This window comes from Arctopsyche grandis, chromosome 2 (genome assembly GCF_051622035.1).
Source record: "Arctopsyche grandis isolate Sample6627 chromosome 2, ASM5162203v2, whole genome shotgun sequence".
NCBI lineage: Eukaryota > Metazoa > Arthropoda > Insecta > Trichoptera > Hydropsychidae > Arctopsyche > Arctopsyche grandis.
In genome coordinates this window covers 11,927,750-11,939,847 of record NC_135356.1, presented here as the reverse complement: position 1 = coordinate 11,939,847, position 12,098 = coordinate 11,927,750, and positions in this window count along the sequence as shown.

The following is a 12,098-nucleotide window of genomic DNA, read 5'->3' as shown; positions in this document are numbered from 1 at the left end:
TATCCTAATGAATCGAACGCGAAAAAATTCAAAAATACTCATGGATATGTATATGATTTATTGGTCAAAAATACGCGCCTCATGGCCAACGCTTGCGCATATAATGTCGGTCGTTCCCACAAAACCCACATTATATTAAAAAATTTGATTATACATATGTATAATCAAAAAAAGGATCTGATCAGACTGGTTTTAAAAAACAAAAAAGAGCGCAAAACCGTCATGTATGTACAAAATTATCCAAAGCATCCCGCAAACATCGGGCGAAACATGTAGAAAAAAGTGTTATTTTTACCATTATATTTTTACCGTTATGCACTAGCAAAATTAACTGTTAGCCGTCAAAACTAGCCGACCAAGGACGACAATTGGAGAACACTATTTAAAAATTTAAATAGGTTGACTGGAGCAAATGGGATGGTAGAGGTTCCACGGGCAACTTAAAGCCGCGATCATGTGTCACCAAGACGAAAGGTGGGGAGTGATGAGGCGACCCCAAAGAGACATTGGAGCTGTCACTCAGTCATTCGGTCCTGACTCACAGAAGCGGGCGCCAATGTCATATTCGATAAAGAACAACGCCACGGTAATCGGGACCGACGGCGAAGTAAAACCAGAAGCTCAAAAAATAGGAGGACTTCCAGTCATTCAGTCATGACTGGTGGAGGAGGAACAACCTGGTTCCCTCGAAACCCACATTATAATAAAAAATTTGAATATACATATAATCAAAATTATTATTTTGAATAAAAATACCAATAATTTTATCTTACTACCGCCATCTATGTATAAAACTAAAGACTACATAGACGTCACCAAGATTTCAAATTTGCAAACTTCAAACGCGTCTTAAACGATATTTTATCTCTATCGTAATGGCGGAGGATCCATTTACTTAAATTGATGACCAAAATGAGTAATGTGTCAAAGTATGAAAACGATCTGATAAGAGGCAAATTTTTTCCAGAATTGGAATCGTAAGTGAAACGTAAATGAGGTTTGTAAATTGATCTGATCACACTGGTTTAAAAAAAAAAACCGTCTTGTATGTATTACATTATCCAAAGCATCCCGCATAGATCTTAACAGATTGTGATTATGATTGCGATCGCATGAGTTTTTTTTTTTTTCAAAAAAATTAAATATATTTTTAATTATTAATAATTCCGCAGCTCTACTGATTCTGAAAATGAATGAATCGATAATAATCAATTCCCAAGTAATAACTCTTTATATGATTTTGACAACGAACCTGAAATTATTATTGATAATGTAACGTAGAGATTAGGTGGGTGGTGCTCGTGGACCAATGGCTTACGAGCGCTGATCACCTGATCTCTCGCTCGCGCCAAAATGTCCTCGCCTAATGAATAAGCCGTATGTAACGGCCAATGGGATCGCCCCACTCATCGACCAATAGTTTACATGTATGTGTATTGTGCCCAACGGGTATAAATATGGGGCGCTCTCGGTCTGGAAAGCATTCCGACCTGGAGCGCCAACGAGAGCAGACCAATAAACCGCTACTACAACTTCCTGCGTCTTTCTCTCCGATTCTGGAAGCCCCCACCTCACGTCCACGCAACATTGGTGTCAGTCAAGTGGAATCGGAGATGAGCAGAGCAACGAAGAAATAGAAATAGTCGGCGACCGAAGAGATCTGACGACAGCTGAGCTACTTCGTGCCATGGACAGAATGCCATGTGCCATGCATTGCATTTGGCGGCATTCAAAGGCGAGAGAGGACCACCCAGCGAGCTTACATTGGCGGGCAACGATTGGTGACATACCGTGTCAAATGGTTGTCGACACCGGTGCAGAGATTTTTCGACACCGGTGCAGAGGTCAAGATCAAGTGCATGAGCAAATCATAATCATAATCAAGTGAAATTTCGCCGTGGCCGATATCCATGACGAAGTCCTGCTAGGAGTGGACTTCGTGCGGAAAATCGGAGTTTTCGAAATTTCAACGAAAAAGTCATGAAACCAGTTGTTTCAGAATATTGTTGTTACTACATACTGTGTGTAGATAAAGTAAACAGTATCCAGAGATAGAACACTTGGGAACCGCAGGAGAAAATTCCTGAGGATTGGCGTCAGGAGGTTGCTGTCTGAGGATATCATAAAACAACCAATCATTCCTTAGTTTTTATTTAAGACTCAATCTGCTTTCGGTCTCAAACATCCAAAGCATCCCGCATACATCTTAACAGATTATGATTATGATTGCGATCGGATGAATTTTTAATTCAAAAAAATTAAATATTTTAATTATTAATAAATTATCAATTCCGTTGATCGGAATTACGATTCTATTATAATTTAATAGATGCAATATTTATATCAGAAGAGATCGTCTGAAGATGCCAGTTAGAAATCAGAATACTATAGAGCCATGAAGAAAAAAATTAACTTTGAGACACATGGTTGAGTGAAAATAATCACTTCGTGATTTTTTTTCATCAAAAATCAAATCAAAAATCAAATCAAAAATCATTCCGGTTATGAATCACAAAATTCGTAACCGAAAAGACAAAAATGTTGTGAAAACGATTATTTCAACGCCCTGAACATATTTAGATGAAAATTTATATTTGTATTCTTTTTTGGTCGGAATTCGTAAGCCGGAAGTAGAACTTTTGTCTTGTGTAAGTTGTCCTACATTTGTGTTCAATTTGTATTGAAAATGCTCATTGCCGGTATGTGTGAACGTGTAAGTACATACATACATATGTATGTTCGATTATCGAATTTTGTTTTTTATCCTTCTTATATTCCTCAAATACATAGATTACTATATGTAAAAAACGAATCAATGAAGCGATGTTTTTTACTTTATAAAATTTTCGGATGTGTTTTATTTAATCTTAGAAATTTATGGATGCGAACCGAAAATTTAAATAATGTAGCCAAAATCCCAAAATTAGTACGCCAACATGGGTGTATATTTTGCGTGAAACATCGGGAGAGTTTGCAAATCGCAATTGAACGTTTATGAGATATGAAAACATGCAATTGAACTTTTTTTTCTTATACATTTCAAATCCCGGTGCTAGCACCGGGATCCCGGGATCGGAAATTCCCAGCACCGCAATCCCGGTGCTGAAGTAACCTTCCGGGATTGGAAGCAATCGAAAACGTCTGCACATATGTAACTAGAACAGCGTTCATCAAAATTACAAAAGGACAAAAAGGTGTGTGTATTGAAATTACATCACGTGTCCTCAATAAATTCTACAATATCATAAGAAGGATGTCTTATGACAATAAAATGAGAAAGATGGCATGTCTTTCCATACATTCGCCACAAATTTAACAGCAGAACTCTGCCTAAGAGCCTCAGACTAAGAAAGAAATGAAAACATAGCACCTTTGGGATGGCGGTACTTCAAATGTGTATACCATCGTCAGGCAATGTGGAAAAATATATACGATTATCAAAAATAATCACCAAATTATCAATTAGAATATAAAAAACGAACGAAAAGAGAGGAGACGTCAACCGAGAAATTGCTAAAGAACACATAGGAGAATTCCTCGTTGGCGAAGGACAGCTAGAAACACCGGTTTTCTAACATGGAGAACCTTAAAAAGAGACTTAACTAATAAAAATTATCCTCGAAATGTGACAAAAATTTACACAATAGGGTAATAAAAGATAATAATCTCTCAGAAGAGTCAATGCACGAAATCATTCACCTATTCGGCAATGAAAGAAATCCGACTCCTGAATGCAATTCGTGGCACAAAAACATCAATTTCAAATATCGACGACTCTATCAACGAATATAACTTGTTAAAAATAAATCGTTGATACAAGTTTTAGTATTTTGGAAAATGTGAAATATTACCAAACACAAAAATGATTTGCGAATCTCCAGTTATTGGGCGCTGACAGACCTGAGAGATAACTGCTAGGATTTCTGGACTCGGCTCGACCCGGCCGGGTAATGACTTAAAACCCGGCTCCGGATGCACTAGCGAAACGCTCAGAAATTATATTAAAAAAGTTATTGAAGCTCTTTGCATTCGCCATAAATTTAACAGCAGAACTCTGCCCACGCTGTAGAAGCAGATCTTTGGGATGGCGGTACTTCAAATGTGTATACCCTCGTCAGGCAATGTGGAAAAATATAAACGTTTATTAAAATTAATCACCAATTATCATTTAGAATATAGTAAACGAACGAAAAGAGAGGAGACGTCAACCGAGAAATTGCCAAAGAACACATAGGATAATTCCTTGTTGGCGAAGGACAGCTAGAAACACCGGTTTTCTAACATGGAGAATCTTAAAAAGAGACTTAACTAATAAAAATTATCTTCGAAATGTGACTACAATTTTCACGAAAGGGTAATAAAAGATAATAATCTCTCAGAAAAGATAATAATCTCCCTCCCCAGCATTAGCTTCAGAGAAATCTACGAATAGTGGAATGCAGACGTAAACAATACGGCGTACTGAAATTTCGCTAAATTTAGAATTTCACCCATATATTATTTTTATATACTGATATACTGTAATATATTTGTATTTCTTTATTATATGTTTTTTACCTCCTTCTATAATTTTTTTCCAGAATCGTATAATGAAACAAGAATTCAAAATTTGGAAATTTTTGATTTTAATTTGGGACCCGAATCCACCGGGTTTTCAAAATTGTGGACCCGGATACGTCGGGTTTTGAAAACCCGGATTTTCAGAAACCCTAATATCTACCGCCATGACAATGACAGATTGTCTCAGGATCTAGATCCGATAATAATCGACAGTATTTTGGTTGGCTAAGCACCAGGATTCTGGCGACAATATATATTGTCTCAGGATCTAAAAAATGGTATAAACATATTTTGGGAAGTGTGACGTATAATCAAACACAAGAAACTGCCGCCATGACTGAAAAAAGACACTGTCGCAAAATACCACGAGTAGGCTAGACCAGGGACGAACGTAACAGTCATCATTAGTCACCGGAGCCTGAGGGGGCCGTGTATTGTTCAAAGGTTGTAAATGCATTGTTTAAGGTTTGCCGAACAATGAATAGCACTGTGACTATCCTACCTGTAGTCATCATATTTCGATTATGTATGAACATATGTAAATATCTAGGTAGATATATAGAAGAATCCCAGGCCCTGGAACGATAATGTAGAGCCCTATGATAAATTAAAAATAGATATTAGTATTTTTAATATGTCGAAGATATATCAAAACTATTAGAAAAATACCTCTAAACATAAAAATATGAATAAATAAAGCACTTAATGACTTTGATGATATATGTAAGTCCTTGAATTGCATATCTTCTTGATATCAGACACAATATTGGTAGGTTGTATTCTACATAATATCTGGTATGCTGTCGAGCCTGTCCCTGCACTTTGACTTCGTTGCAGCATAATAAGAAAATCGCGCTTCGCATAAATACATAGGTTGTAGAAAACGGAAGTAAAACAATAATGGCTTGTTTTAAAAAATTGGGGTACTCTTCTGACAAACTCAACTCACCCAGAAATCATTTAAAGGCTGATCTTTGTATTTTTGTTTCAAATCAGTCACTAATTAAATTAATTAGATTTTTAAGGCGCTTAAGCCTACTGGTTTAGCTGTCCCGAATAATGGATTCTGAACCCAGGAATCATACTTACGGAAAATATTGCAAGAGTTGTTTTCATGTTATACATATACATAGCCCATAGGTGTTGTAAAAATAGTTTGGAAACTTCTTTAACTTTCTCTATTGACTCAGATGTATGTTTTAAAAATCGCGCCTGTCAGTTGATTTAAATTATTGTAAGAAGACGGCCGATGAGAAGAAACAATAGTGGATTTTCTTGCCATACAAGGATGAAAACAGCGAGAATTCAAAACATACGTAGGTACATACACACAGGGAAAAATACCCTATTTACATATGTATGTAAATAAATTTTTGTGCATAACCAACACCTTCGTCTCAATCACCCTATCCCCATAATGTAAAATACAATATCTATTACACAGAAGAATAACATTGAACCACCACAAAAAAAGAGAATTACCGCAATCCTTAACCTACATACATACAATAAAATCGTCGTTGTATTGAAACCCAAAAAAGTAATACATATAAAATAATGCATCTAGCTTTATTGACTCAGATGAAGAATTTATTCGCAGAAGGGCCAAAGAAGCATTCTAAGACGATTGTATCGTAAAAATAACAAAAATTACGATTTGTACATCCATAAGCTCAGCTGACCCAGGTCCCCTTTTTTGTCAAAGGGACTATATATCAGGATCAGTACCTGATTGCTCTGCAAAATGATTTTTTGCCCTCAATATCAGACATTATGACTGCAGGTACAGCATACCATTTCATGCAAAATAATGCACCGAGGTATACGTTAAAAAAAGTACAAAACTACCTGGCCTTCCATATGTCGGGTTACTTCAAAAAAATTTTGGTCTGGCGTTTAAAAATTCAAAATTTCAAACGCCAGAACAGCATTTCAAAGTGAAAACTGAGCCTACAACGTTTAATAGACCATTATTCGATATCAAAGCTATAGTTGTTAGGGTAAAATAAATAAACAGTTGAATTTTTTCAAATATGTTCGCTGCCTGTGTATTTCCGACAAATGGGAACGGGAATGAGAACATCGTTCATCATAATGCATTTCATAAAAACCGATTCGGATACGAGATGTTGTTCAAAATCGAAAGCAGTGATTACAATTGATAAATTTAATAAGGTTAACTTGCGCTTCAGAAGAAAGAACTGGCAGCGGCGGTTTATCATATGTACATGAAAATAAGTGCACGTTTGGGGCCCCTGAAATGGGCCTTAATAATAGACACTATATCTGTTGGCCAAACACTACGATCCTCTCGACAATGACAATGATAAATTGTCTCAGGATCTAAAAAAACGTCACTGGCCAAAAAGAAAGGAAATATAGACCGGGTGATTGCCGACGAGCATAATAGTAATACAAACGTATCCTTCAAATGTGTTGTCCTATTCAAAGAACTGTTGTCCTATTCAGAGAATCATTACCAGAAAGATAAAATTTATAACGAAAATTTCAATTAAAAAGTATATTTATAAGCTTGAAATAAATGATTCATTTCGTCACCTCCCATGAGTTATCACAGAGTGTATAAATATTCCAGGTATTTTCCATGCTTATTGAATGCTAGTAGTACATATTTACATAAACCCACTTCTCGATTGTGAGTTGACTTTTTTCTTTTTAATATACATATATACATACAGGTAGAATTAAAGAACACACAAGACAAGCTGAATCCAATCGGAGGTTCTGAATTTAAGCAAAGTTATCACTTGGCTGGAATTCTAGATGGTGATGAAAAATATCCACCTCTATGTTGCTATGTTGTCTCGATTGCAATACTTTATATTGGATACATCATACGAGTATGTATGTACATATATATAATGTAAATATTTCCTATGTACAGTTTGAATATCTTTGAAAATTACTACACCATTTTTTACTATAATATTTTTGTGTTTTCAATCCAAAGTCGACTTTCTTTGGAATTTATAGACCCAAAACACTTTTACGATGTAAATCGAGGCACATACAAATAATGTGCAATTTCCAATACTATACATACATTTCTGTACATATTGTGATTTGCAACAAAACAATTCATAAAAAAATTTAAGTATTTTGGTGACTCACTGCAGTTCGATCAAAAAAATTAGAAGTCGGCTCGGGGAGTAATAATCAATCTATAAATGTATAAAAAAAAGTGGCATGTTAAATTACATTTTATAATAAGCTATTTTGCTTAAAAAAATATGTGTTTATATTTATCTCACCTCCATATTCTTGCACAATACATGTACAAAATAGACGTGCACATCTTTTGAATCGATGACGTTACATATATGCACTCGGATGTCATCTGTCATGGGAATTCATCTGGGTGGTGTCTACCAAGTTATATTTGTATTTGAATTGTAAGTTGTCATCTGCCAGGAAGAGAACGTTGAACGGACATGATGGCACAATGTCTCGGTGAGAGGTTTGGAATCCACCAAACTTTTGGCTGAAAAATAAAAGATCCGTCTTATTTTCTTTAATTCTGAAAGTCAACCGATGTTTCTACATACATCTTTTTAGCATATACAATATAAATAAAATCTATATATAATGCTCAAAGAGCTCTATGAAAAAAATCTACCGAATATGAATATGCAGTATACATAGTATGCCATTTTATTATAATGTATATTTTTACACTTTGTACCTCTCTTATGCTGTAAATTGAGTGACGGATTTATGCAAATAATGTATGTTTGATATCATAGCATGAAAAATGAGCAAATCGAAGACTCACTACGATCACGAATTCAACTGGTAGTTTGGGAGATGACATTTTCAATGTATAAATCTGTAAAAAACAATTAAAACTTGTTAAATTATTTAAGGCTATGGTACATATGTATATTAACATACATATTTTATATATGTATATTTTATAAAATTTTGTATATATCAAACCAAATATTTTTCTTTATTTCAGGCTATTTTTTACCTCGGCACCTAAGAGTCAATATGATCGTTCTTTTTTGCGTTTTCATTCCAGTCGTTATTTTCATTACGAAGGAAGCATTGGGTAAATATTTGACACGGAAAGCACATCTACTGGAAAAGATACTAGGGTGAAGATACTTTTTAAAAAATCAAAAAGTTTAGAAACTTCCCCGCTTACTTTTGGCTGAAAGATAAAATGAAACTAATAAAAAAGCTCTTCATCTTGGACATATGGGTATATCTACAAATAACTTACAACTTCACACAAAGGCATCGACAGTAGTCAACCATGATGTATGAGACTCGGGCAATACAAATGCGCAACAGTTCGATCATAAGAAGACTCCCCGGGTCTTGGACCTACGTACACATAAAATCTTATAAGCACAATTTGAAACTCAATTGGAGGTAACAAATTTGAAGGTGGGTTTTCATATTTTAAATGTAACCAAGCTAAGACGAAAATTTGCCAAAGACGAGGAGAATCTCGATATATAGAGATAAATTCTTCTAAGATTTCCTTCGACATGATAATTGTCGAAGAAATCGGAACAGCGGAAGCCGGATGTCAGCAACAACAATAGTAAAAAAAGAGGTATGTAATAAAAAACAAAACAAAACACGCACGCTGGGCTGGGAGAGGGGGTATCCACCGTCTGGCGACAATACAGAATTTGGTTCGACTGAAAAAGTTTCAATCTGACGATGAATTCACCCACACACGTACGAACCGACGCGAAGGCCGTTCCAATAATCAGGAGCTTCTGTAGCCCCCTCAAGGCTGACAAAGTTGCACTGTGCGGCCCGGTCCAAAAAGCGTGACGCGTGCAACGGGCGGCCATTTTGATCAGAGAGACCTCCCGCCACGATTCCGGTACAAAATAAAAAAGCTCTTTCGCAACGTGCAAACAAACACAAATGCCAAAGAATAATAACCAAGAAACATAAAAACTGTTACGGCAAAAGTTGGCGCGCGAACTTGTGCAATCCACACAAGTCGTAGGAATCATAGGACTCGGACGAACGCGTTATCGATAAACGCTTCTGTTTGTGTCGAAATGGGTGTACTGACCTTCACCTGGAATCCTGGTTGACGATCAGTGTGAAACCGTGAATTTGCGGTCATCAAAAATGGCCGGCGGCCGCTCGAAAGCGGACGAGCGAAAACACAACCTCGAGGCTTCAAGGTCTAAGTAGAACTAAGCTCCCCAACTGTGTCTGCCCGCTCAGCTCCGCTTCTACGCTTCTCAACTGTGCCCCTTTGACCATACCAACTGCATTTAGATGAAACGCAATTTTCATTTTTTTCGCGTCGTTTTGCACGAACATATTCAAATATACATATTATAGTGGCCTGGCCACCTAAAAAAATATACGGCGTCTATATATAATATATAAACAATCCATTGTCAAATAAACAAAGTGACATCTTTTTGGCATGTTTAGTTCAAATTGTGCAATATTAACTTTTCATGAACAAAATGAAAGTTATTACTAGAGGTAGGATAGTCACAGTGCTATCCATTGTTCGGCAAACCTATAATAATGCATTTACGACATTTGAACAATACACGGCCCCCTCAGGCTCCGGTGACTAGTTATTACATAGCATTTATTTAGTTAGAAAGTTATTACAAATTGACTAAACATAGCATTAGCACGATTCTCTAAAATATCCAAACTGTAGCGCAAACGTCGCAATTATTTATTTTATTTGGTGCCAACTTATCAATCCCTGATAAATCATCACTAGAGGTCGGAATCTGAAGGGGCCGGAAACGTGCCGCCTATTGTTCAATTGTTGTAAATCCTTTGTAAAAAAGGTTCGGCAAACCTTTAACAATGCATTTACAATCTTTGAACAATAAACAGCCCCTTAAGATTCCGGGCTCTAATCATCACCGGTGATATCACTGTTCTTCAGGCCATGTATGGTAGGGTGACCAGGTTTTGAAAACGTCTCGGATAACTTGTCATACGGTTTAAATTTGAAGGCCCTTGTGGATCTCTTCGTTTGTGACAAAGCGATATGCATCGGTGATGATCCTCAGACACTGGTTTTGACATCTTTGCACATATTGGCTTCACAATTGCCTGGTATATTCATATTTTGCAGTGCAGGTCTAATTTGGAGTGTTCTCCTATTAGTCAGTACATCTCCCTTTGTTTGATTCGAATATGTTCTATTTTTACTTTATCTATGTATGTACATACGTACATAGTAACAATAGATGAAGTTTTGTGATCATGCGAAAATTCGAACTCGAGATTTTGACTGATTCGAACTCAAAATCGATTACTGATCACGTTTTCATGATCTAGAAAAAATGTGTGTGGGTCTGTGTGTTTGTGTATTTTGGGGATTTTTTGAACACCGTTCAAAACCTCCTATCGAACCGAAACTTAGTATCGGTTACTGAAATTCTTATCGACACGACGAAAATTTTTTTCAAATTTTTAAGTTGACCGGAAATGGTACCTCCCCTTATAGGTGTCCTCTTTTTTTCAAGTTTTTAAATTCAATTATCTCCCAAACCGCTAACTTAATCAGATTAAATTTTTTTTACTTGTAATAGAAATAATAATCTTTATAATTTTATAATTTTAAAATATTTTTATCTGAACCGGAAGTAGTACTTTTACTCTAAAGAATCAAGGTTTTTTATGTTTTTCTCAGAAACCTTTTGGTTTATTGAACTGAAATTTCATGTCTAGAAGTTTAAGCGTAATAGCAAGTTATGAATAAAATTTGGTAAACATCCCTCAACCGGAAGTGGCAGTTTACTCTTGTTCGATTCTTCTTCCACTATTTTTTTCGACTCTTTATACATGTGTGATCTTCATGAAAAAATTCAAGTATAATTCTTCTATCAATGTGATGAAAACCAGAAGTGGGATTTTCTCCTCTTAGAAAGGTTAAAAATGTTGTCGCCTGAATCCTGTCCACACCCCTGGACGTATTAAGCTGAAAATTTATATTTGTTATCTTTATGTACTAACTTAGAGTTTCTAACGTTTTGGTCAGAATTCGTAAACCGGAAGTAGTATTTTTTTTTAAACAATATTTCATTATTTTTTTTTTACTTTTTAAATTATTTTTATTTTCTCGAAATTTAATGTGTATAATACTGATAGTGATTTTAAGTTATAACAAAAAATTGAACAAAATCCGACAACCGGAAGTAGAACTTTTGTCTTGTGCAAATTTCCATACATTTGCGCTCAATTTGTATAGAAAATGGTATCTTAGCTATTAGTATTTCATAATGCTGCCGGTATGTGTGAATGTATCTGTACCGTTCAATATAGAATTTTGTTTTGTGACTTTCTTATATTCCTCAAATACATAGATAAAGTCATGGGTTGGTCACACCCGAATATGATGCCTCCATGTAAGCGTTGAGTTAAGATGCAGTCCTAAATATTTGGCTGAGAAAGCTTGTGGAAATTGCACCCCGTTGATAAAAGTCTGAAGGTTGATATAATTTCGTCGCAGTGTAAATGTGACTTGTATTGATTTGAGCTCGTTCAGTTTTATCTTCTAATCC